This window comes from Petromyzon marinus, chromosome 83, assembly GCF_048934315.1.
Source record: "Petromyzon marinus isolate PM22_M1 ecotype Great Lakes invasive population chromosome 83, UKy_Petmar_22M1.pri1.0, whole genome shotgun sequence".
Taxonomy (NCBI): Eukaryota; Metazoa; Chordata; class Hyperoartia; order Petromyzontiformes; family Petromyzontidae; genus Petromyzon; species Petromyzon marinus.
The window spans coordinates 4,782,939-4,793,824 of NC_133748.1; the positions used below are offsets into that span (position 1 = coordinate 4,782,939).

The 10,886-nt window shown below is 42.5% G+C and overlaps 1 long non-coding RNA gene across 1 annotated transcript; it reads left to right on the forward strand.

The window, feature by feature from the left end:
• The first annotated feature begins 1,053 nt into the window (after positions 1-1,053).
• LOC116958808 (uncharacterized) lies at positions 1,054-10,886 on the forward strand. Its single transcript, XR_012931264.1, has 3 exons — positions 1,054-2,009; positions 7,897-8,008; positions 10,060-10,886. It is a non-coding gene; the product is annotated as an uncharacterized LOC116958808 (long non-coding RNA).

Sequence of the window (10,886 nt, forward strand, 5' to 3'; positions counted from 1 at the left end):
GTCTTCTGATCCCGTTCTGATAACGTAATTATTAACACAGTTGGCTATGTACGTTACAAAATAAGTTTAACATACATTCTACACTATAAAACCCACTATACACGACACAATACACTGCACTACTACACACTATACACTACTATACACTACACAACTATACACTATACTCTTTGGTTCTTTCGGTAAAGTCACGCAAGTAGAAATAAAAATTAAACAAATCACAACGTTTCGATCGCAACACAAGCGATCTTCATCAGGTGGGACAACCACAGCAAGAAAATACTGAAGTCGGCGGGAGAGCTGCCGTGGCAATTGGTTATATAGGCAAGAGAGGGGGGAGTAGGCAAGGGGGTAGAGAGATGGGAGGGGGTGTGGGGTAGGGAGAAGGGGCGCGTGAGCGCTCGGGGAAGAGGACGTGAGGCTGGGGGGGGGGGGGAAGTGGGCAAAGCTAGAAGTGGGAAGGTGGTGGAAAAACAGATAGAGGACGTGAGGTTGGGGGGGGGGGACGTGGGCGGAGCTAGCAGTAAACCGGCAGATAATGATGGAAACAAGAACAACAAGTTAAGGCATTACCTGGTTGATAACATCCTTCCAATGATTGTTCAATTTGTATCCATCTTCTCGGTTGAAGTTTTGTCTGTTTATATATCTGGATGGCTGCATGGACAAACCTTTGATAGTAGCCCGAAGGTTTGCAGAGTACCTTGGTCTCGGAAAAAAAACAATACCATGCGAGCCCACAGCATTATAACAATGGTCAGCTACGGCAGAGGTATTGGTTCTGCCATAAATTAAACGTATTTACAACCCTGTGTATGTCTGTGTGTGTCATGTGATATTTGGTGTAATGGTGATCACACTGGACTTGCAATCCAGCTGTAGTGGCTCAATTCAGTTTTCCACCGAGGCTGTTCAAACTAAAAACTAAACTGTTTTTTCTTAAATATGTGTACGTGTGTCTCTGTGTGAGTGTCTTTCTGCTTATGTGTCTGTCTATGTGTCCCCTTGTCTGTGTTTTGTCTCTCTCAAATTTAGCAATATTTTCCCTTCTACGTGACTTTACTGAAAGAACCAAAAATATGAATCCCGGCAGTCACAAAAGCTTTAAATGCAAATGTTGTTATTAACTTTATTTGGGGCTTTTGTGACTGCAGGAATTACTCTTTGGTTGTTTCGGTAAAGTCACGTAGAAAGAAAACATAAATTAAATAATAGCATATGATGTTTCGATTGCAGCACAAGCAATCATCATCAGGTACAAATTAAAGAGAAAACAAACCTAGTAAACTTAAACATAACATGCCATAACATAACAGTCAACACCCTACCTGGTTGATTACATTCTTCCAAATATTGCTAAATTTGAGAGAGAGACAAAACACAGACAAGGAGACACATAGACAGACACACAAGCAGAGAGAGACAATGCAGAGACACAGAGAGACACACACAGAGAGATAACACATGGACACACAGAGAGAGACACACTGAGAAAGTCACACGCAGAGATAGATAACACAGAGACACACATATAGAGACACACAGGAGATCACCACCGACGCAGAAGAAGACTCAACAAACTCACCCAAGATGGCGAGGCTCGCTGTTTAGCGACATGCTACGACATGCAAATTCAGCGCCATCAGAAGAAGTACCGCTCAAACAGCATTCCGCTCTGAACATCGGCTCACAAGAGCACTGCAGTTCGAGCTAAGCTGACGAGAATTCCAGCATCATACATCAGAGAGGGCGGAAAGCACCAAACGTCGACCAAGCCTTCCATCAACGAACGGAAGCATCGTTCATCGCAAGAGAGCCGGAGCAGGAGAGAGCACACCGCAGCACCACCAAGCGACACCAAGCAAGAGTGTCAACTGCCAGCGGACGAGCTGCGGGCGCGATCTGACGACGGATCATCGCGCCCGACGGCGAGCGTCGTGCCAACTCGTCCAACCAGCTGTGGACCGAACTCCGGCCGTCCATGTGAAAGAAGGAGAATCCAGCTATCCGTATGATACTCACACTGCCACACATTAGACCGCATCACCTGGCGTCTTCTTGACGCAAATAATTGATCAAGAACACATTTCCACTCCACCCATACCATCCTCACAACACATACACGAATCATTAATAAGGAGACGAATTATATAGTGCATGAACCATCAGCTGGCCGTGAAGGCATCGCGGCTCATCGAGTGATAACAATACATCGTTTATAAGTACATTATTTTTTTATTAATTTTTTTACGTGATTTTACTTCCAATCGCATCAATTACCAATAGCTTCATCGATACAAACTAAACATTTTGAAACCTTCGCCACGATTATATACGCTCACAGAGATAAATCGTGTTAAACCTGTTTCCTCATATAATCTTGTCCACGAATTAATTAAAACTTAGCCAAAGATAAGAATCTCCCGTGGGAGAAGACGAACACCAAAGCACATTCTTATTCCGGGACATTTCGTAATTATATAATCTTGCCGATTAATCTATTGGTGTATACATTTGCCTTTGGGGTAGAACAATTTGTTTTTATTGCCTTTCGTGAATATCGTCGCATGAATGTTTAAGGACTTTTCATTCCTATTTGCTGAATATGCTCGTGTTACTCTGAGGAAATAATCAATTGATCTGTTAACCAATTAACAACGTGACCATTGAGGGTTAAATGTATGGATCAATGAGGGGAACTTCTCCTGGAGTACTGTGTTGACAATTTCAAGCATAATAATTCGCATATTAGAGTGTTAAGGTTTTTGTTTAGAATATCGTTGCATGCCGGTTTTAAAGACTACGTATACTTTTGCCTTTGGGGTAGAACAATTTGTTTTTATTGCCTTTCGTGAATATCGTCGCATGAATTTTTACGGACTTTTTCTTCCTATTTGCCGTATATGCTCGTGTTACTCTGAGGAAATAATCAATTGATCTGTTACCCAATTAACAACGTGACCATTGAGGGTTAAATGTATGGATCAATGAGGGGAACTTCTCCTGGAGTACTGTGTTGACAATTTCACGCATAATAATTCGCATATTAGAGTAAGGTTTTTGTTTAGAATATCGTTGCATGCCGGTTTTAAAGACTCTCCCTATCACCAACTAAGCTCGTGTTACGCGGTGGAATTAATCACATGTGCGGTTGCCAAAGTGAAACAATACAACCATTGATGGTAAATGTACTGCTCACTGAGCGAAAACTCCCCGATGGAACCGGGGGTAATTCCAAGCATAATAATTCGCATATTAGAGTGTGAAGGTTTTGTTAGAAATTAAAATTGCTTAACACAGAAGTGTTTGAGTGTTTCTTTCCTGAGTCCATGCATAATCATCTTATTCATAAGAACTGTATCCTGTGTTGAGATTTGAATATGGAGACCTGACATAACACACTAATACATAATCAGTAAATGTTAAAGCGAGAATAATTGTATTATACTGATCGATAATACGAACCTAGACAACGAAGCCGAGTTTAATCAGGCATACTTACAGCAAACCTGCATAACTTCACACGATTAATTGTACCATCCCGATTGATAATACTACCATCGACAATGAGGTTTAGCCTAATTATGATTACTGCGTACATTAGCATAACCACACACATTCGCATAAATTAATAAAATTTCTCTTGAATTAGCATAATTTATATAGTTACAAAAATTTACATAATTTCGGATAAGTACGCATTTTTTAAACTTCATTTAATTTTATTTTCATCAATTTCAATACCCGGGATATACAACAGGGGGCAGACAGAGAGAGGGGGGGGGTAGAGCAATTAGCATGTCAATGAGAGATTAAGTTTGAACCACCTCTACGGGGAGGTTTCAAGTTTGTTTTCTCTTTCTCTCTGTGTCTCTGTGTTGTCTCTCTCTGCTTGTGTGTCTGTCTTTGTGTCTCCGTGTCTGTGTCTTGTCTCGCTCTCAAATTTTACACTTAACTTATAATTTACCAATCTTTGGAAGAACGTAATCAACTAGGCTATGCGTTGTGTTGACCGACTCTGTGTTGCATTGCATTACATTTCCAAATTGTACTAAGTTTGTTTGATTAAGTGTGTTTCCTCTCTCTCTCTCTGTGTCCTCGCGTTGTTGCTCTATTATTTCCTGCAGTCACGAAAGCTCAAAATCTCGCATTACCATGCTAATTTCTATACCCCTCCCCCTCTCTCTCTGCGCGCCTCTCTATTTATTTGAGGCCTCGACACAGAGGCATTGTTTCTCTGTGTTCCTACTGTATGTGTGTGTCTCTCTCTCTGTGTCTCTGTATTGTCTCTCTCTGCTTGTGTGTCTGTCTATGTGTCTCCGTGTCTGTGTTTTGTCTCTCTCTTAAATTTAGCAATCTTTGGAAAAAAGTAATCAACCAGGTAGGGTGTTGACTTATGTTAGCCGGCTCTCTGTGTTGTATTGCATTTTATTTCTAAGTTTGCTAGGTTTGTTTTCTCTTTCATTTGTACCTGATGATGATTGCTTGTGTTGCAATCGAAACGTCGTATGCTAATATTTATTTAATTTCTTTCTTTCTATGTGACTTTACCGAAAGAAACATAGTGTGTTTTTTTTATTTTACCAGGTAAGGCCCACTGAGCTATATAGCTCAAATAATATTTTTTTCCCTTTTTCTGGAAACAAAACTGAAACCTTTTAACAATGAATCATGTTTACATTAACCACAATACCTGCAGTCAGAATGCAAACAAAAACACACTCTGATAATTTATGCATTGTCCTTGAAATGTATTGGTCCACACCAGAGACAGCTTTCCTTAGAGACTAGTCTCATACGGTGTTCGACCAGATGACGCCAAAAGGCACACAACTCAAAGACAACGCACTATCAGAGTAATGAGGGCTCGGGGTAAGCATTTACATCATGAGTCCTCCTTTTCCAGTAGCAAAATATAATAACAAGTTTTTTCCCCTTTTTTCTGGCAACAAAACTTACCACAAATGATAGCTAAACAAAGTAGCGTATTGCGTGGCATTTTTTAACAGCCATGAATTCTAAACGCGTGTTGATTTTAAATGTGGAGGGAAAATCGGAGGACCCGGAGAAAAATCCATGCGACCATGGGTAGAACATGCAAACTCCAAATGTACAGGCAAAATGGTCAGGATCCAACCCACAACCTCCTGTATACCTTGCGAGGTAGTTAACATCTCGCCACCATGGCACTCCAACAATGGGGCAAGCTTCTTCAATGTCTATACCTCTCTCCATCCAGGAGAATAGTTTGTAGATCGGCAGGTTTCATGTGGTGGGGTTAATTGTGGGTAGGCCCACCCCTTAACTTAAAACGTCTGGTAAGCGTAGAAGAGTTGAACAAATTCACGAAATATGCTCTTGTGCTCCCTCTAGTGGAGAGCTTTCCGCAAAGTTGCACTATTACATTTTAAATTTTGTATGTACGTGTATGTTGAACTTATTTTATACCGTATGTATCCAACCGTCCTAATCAGATTGTGCGGGAGATAATTGGAGGTGAGGAAAACCTTTTACTTTAACTGAAAAATGAATGCACCATGCAGGGACTTAATAAGACTATGGTAAGCGTAGATGTTGCTAGATGACTGCCGCTGGCCAACCAGGCACATGCACAATATTTATTCATTCCTAACATTCCACAGGAAATAATTTTAGATTCATGAAAATTGAATAGGTACTGTATTTTCCCGCATATAGCCTGTATACGCACATAACCCACAGACGCATATACCCCGCAAAAATAGCGTTTTGTGTAAAATAAATTTCAGATAGCCCGCACCTCCATATACCCCGCATGCATTAATATCTATAACGTCGTTACTGCAGCTTAATTCCATCATATTAATACAAAGTTTACATCCCACTATCAATTGTTAAATTAAAATCATAATGTGCACAAAGACAACAAACTAACCGGAAACGAGTGAACTTAAAACAGTAAATAAGTAACAAAAGTAAATATCCAATTAATATGTAACACATAACTGGTAGATAAGTAAGTAAGCATACTGTTAGGCTTACCAGCATTCGACCTCATCATATTACAGCTACTGGACTGGTAGTTACCCCTGTATAGTTTTAGCACTGGTAGATTGCGCACTGCGCAGACAATAGCGGCACTACGGTAACGCCATTGCCTACTGGCAACAAAGCCATTGTAAGTTTGAAACAAAGCTCATGGTCGCGCCTGTATAGTGCTCAGCCAATAGCAGTGGCGTAAGACCACTCAGCAATTATGATTGCGCATCTGGTAGACGCTTGTTAAGGCCCTTCCCATTGTGCAATCCATAGCCTCAGCTGAAACTTTCGCACCCCCCTACAGCCACTGAAAGTATTACGGTAAACAAAGTGCGCCCACTTTCATTGTACAAACAAGTCGAATGATTTAAAACGTGAAAACATGTGCAATTTTAGTGTGAGTGGTTTATTCAGCAGTGCTTTAGTCAAAGGTAAGCGGTGCATAGTGGATAGTCCTACCATGAAAAAAATTCAACGAGTTATGACATGTCACACGTGTAAAATATTTTTGGGATAGCCCGCACCTCCATATACCTCACAGGGTCTTGTTTTGTTTGTAAAAAGTGGTATACCCCGCGGGTTATATGCGGGAAAATACGGTACTCATATAATAGGATTTCATGATAAAGTTTTGCAGGTTAAATTACGTAAATGTAAATATGTCGTCAACCCAGCTCTCCCTGGAGTTATAAAAAGTGGTGGTGTATGTATGTTGAACTTCGTTCACACTATATATAGCCAACCATGCTTATAGGAGGTCGAGGGGAAGGACAACAAACTAAACACAATTTTTGTTATCATTAAATGAGTTCTGAATCTTAATTTAAAAGTACATAGCTCCAGTGGCTTTCTAATATTGGAAGAGCATTTTAGACAGTCGCAGAAGTGCATTTCAAAGTGTATGATTATGCTCCTTGACGAGGTCAGCAAAGTATTGTGGTTCAATTGTGGCAAGCAGTTTGTGTGTAATGAGTGCGACCTTATAATGCATTCATTCAGCAACCAGAAGCCAATGCAACTCAGTGAGCACGGGATGGACAATGTCGGATTTTGTAGTACCCATCATGACATGTGCCAAATAATGTTGTACGCAGTGCTGGTTAGTAATGTTTTGCCAGGCACTCCAGAGTCGTGAGTTGCAATCATTGATTCTTGTTGATACTATGCTACACACCAAAATGTTGGCTATGTCATGACTCACTAGTGATAGAATGTGTCGTCGAGCCCTGATATGAAAATTGCAGGACCTGACGATATTTTGTACGTGGAGATCAATCGACATAATCTGGTTAAGCATGGTGCCGAGGCTCTTTAGATGAGTATACAACTGAATCCTGGAGTCCGCAAACGCCACATCCAATCCCCCCACTTTTTTTTGCCTGAGCCCGAGTGCCAACCAGCAGAACCTTTGATTTTTCTGGATTAAGCAGCATTTCGTTTTGTGTAAACCACACATGCACCACTCACATGTAATCTTCGAGGTTACAGAGGCTCTCAATATCTAACTTTGACTTCACTGCCATGTACAATTGTATATCATCAGCATATTGATGGAATGAAATTACATCGGCAATCAGAGAGATATGTTGAAATTAGGAAGGGCCCAAGTTCGGACCCCTGTGGTACATCGACTAGGCACGGCATTGGCGATAACTGTTCGTTACCCAGCTTGACAAACGGTGATCGACCTCGTACGTATGACTCAAATCACCCCAGTGCTGTCCCCAATACACAGAACCTTAGTCGCCTTATGAGTATCTAAATATTAAATGGTATTCTTCTTGATATAGACATTTCTATACGTGTAGCAAACCGGCAACCATTCTATTTCTCTCATTCAGTGACTGATGATGCAAAAACATATTTTTCTCATTTCAGATGAAGAGGTGGCTCACACCTGCTGTGGCCCAGGACACCGTGTGTCAGTGCATGGATGGGCTCAAGAGAGACCCTGGCTCAGGGAGTTGTCTGCATGAAGAGGCTCACACAGGTGAGTTAACCAGCTTCTCAAGCTGATGCCATCAGTTGTGCTGTAGAGGAGTTGATTTGTCAGCTGATAATTCAAGCAAAGACAGCCTATTAACTGAAACAGCAGACGCTCGCTGCAGTAGAAATGCAGGCAAGATACAAACTCGTGTTCGAATATGAATATCACGAAGAATACTGTAAAATGATATGTCTAGTCTTTTAAGGTGAACTACAAAACAGGGTTCGTTGAACACACTTTATTTATAATTCACAACTTTGAGACAGCATCATCATACCTAGCATCATCTTTATCACTATCAGCAGCATTAGTGGAGGCAATATGCAGAAGCAACTGCCTTTATCTTCCCTCTGTGGCTTCTACAGCCCCATTATATAGGAAGATCTTAGCCAATTCCCTAGGAACACCCTGGGTATTTAATGCCTTCTCCTTTCAATGAGGTAGGCATTGTTATTATTTAACGAGTAGGAACCCACAGAACATCCACGGTAAAAGGATGGCAAACATGTACAGACTTGATGTTTGCACAAACTGATGATTTTTCACCCCTATATACACTAAACCGAAAATAAATTACAATCAATCACCGCCTCTCCCTGCCACACCCTAATCCTACGTGGCGTCATCAATCCCTTGTCCTCAGCGCTCCCAGGTCTCTTGACGTCATCAACCCCTCTTCTCACTACCCCCAAGTCTCGTGACGTCATCAACCCCTCTCCTTACCAACTTCCTCAAATCTTGATTTTAATTTGAGTGGTAATGCGTTTGTTACAGATGTTCAGGGCTCGAATCCAGCAACCACCCTAATTATTGTTATGGGTATATTTGCCATAGATACTCTGTGTCTAGATTTAAAGATTTCGTGACTGCAAGGATCCATGATCTTTGGTTTTTTCGGTAAAGTCACGTAGGTAAAAATAAAATAAAATGAAAACAACTAAATTTAATCACGACGTTTCGGAAGTAACACAAGCCTCCGTCTTCAGGTGGAACCACCACAGCAAAATTACTGTAGTGAATAAAGAGAGTTGTTAGAGACACGTGATTATATAGGGTAAGAGGGGGGGGAGGAGCCAAGGAGTCGGGGGGGGGGGGGGACGCGGGGGATAAGCTACGTAAGTTAAGCTGAGGGTAAGAGAAGTGAAGTAACCAGGGTGGACAGCAGTGTAGGGAGGCGCCGTGTGGAGTCGGGGAGGGGAGTGGATTAGCTGAGTTAAGCCGATTAATAACATATATTTGATTTAACACGTAGGCTTTAACAACCAATATGAATATGCTCAGATCAACATGCAAATCGGAAGTACAGGGAGGGGCAACAAACTTAAATAAAAATCATTCCACCATGTTATCTGTAAATAACCCAATCAGTAATAGATACTGCATATTCTCAGATTAACATGATTCATTGTAATTTATATGACTATATTAAACCATCCTCTGGTCTTTGCAACTGATAGGAAGACTTATTCACAAATAGGGCTTATCTCCTAATGAAGCTGGTTGTAAATACCAGTTAAACGTCAAACTAAAATTGTAATAGTAGTGGGTGTACTCTCCAACACAACGGTGTGCTGAAATAATATCTGATTGGCACGTTTTGTTTACTAATTGTATATGTCGGCTGGTGGTAGGTTTAATGACACATTTACATTTATAAACAATCTAATCCAAAATGACTCTATTATGGAAAGCTATATTTGACGACTATGAGCTGATATTTCTGGTGGCTATCGTATATTTACCCACCTTTGACAAAAAAATGCAGAGGGTTCCCAAGTTCATATTTTTCAGCATCCTTTAGTCATTTTAAAACCACCTTCAAACATTGTGCCTATAAATCCATTACACTGATTATATTAGATTATATCTACTATTCATACTTTATATTCTTGGTTCTTTCGGTAAAGTCACATAGAAGGGAAACAATAATATAATAAAAATATAAAATAATAAAATCCTCACGACGTTTCGATTGCAACACAAGCAATCATCATCAGGTGTGAAAACCACAGCAAGAATATTTGAAAAAAGTGGCGGTTTATTCTTAACGTTAGCACCACAGACAGCATGCGCGGCGAGGTGCGGAGCAGCGGCGGAACCCGCGGCCACTTCCTCGAGCACGGCGAAGGACGGAGCCATGGTGTCACCAGCGGCCCAACCCGGCGGCGCGGCGAGGTTAAAATACACGGCCGTACTTGGGGCTCCCCCGGTGGGCGCAGCGTGGTGTGGAGCTGCGGGATCGCCAGCGGCCAACCCCGCAGGCGCGGCGTGAAGTGGAACCCCAGCTGCGGCCGTGGTGGAGAGCGGCATCGCGGCGTCCATGGCACCGACTTGCGGCGTCGCAGACAAAATTGCGGCCGCTTGCGGCGCCTCAGCCAACATGGCCGCCGCTGGTGGCGTCGCAGCCAAAATGGCGGCCGTCTCCTGCGGCGCAGCCATTGGGAAAATGGCGCCGAATTCAAAAGTGGTGGGAGGCTCCCATTCCGAGTGTGGGCCGGGTGGCTGCAATCGCGCTCTCACCTCGGTAATTGTGGCAGAGAGCTGCGTCATCGCCTGCAGGATCAGCTGCAGCTGCCCCGCGCAGGCGCGCCCCGCCGTCTCCTCCCGCTCCGTCCAAGTCTTCTCCCCCGGGGGCCGTCACCGGGGCCCCAGACTCCGGGGTCACTGCCGGAGCCTCCTCCACTCCATCTTCGACCTCAGATCATACCTTCGGAAGGTTCTTGTGCCGCGCGCCAGATTTTGACATGGTGGCGGCAGCGCAGGCACTCTGACACCAGTTGTAGAAGAGTTCCAGACAACTCGGAGACGGAGGTGAAGTTTAAGGGCTTGCGCTGATAGTTTATTAAGGCTATTGCCAATAATACAGGAGATACACTTCCCC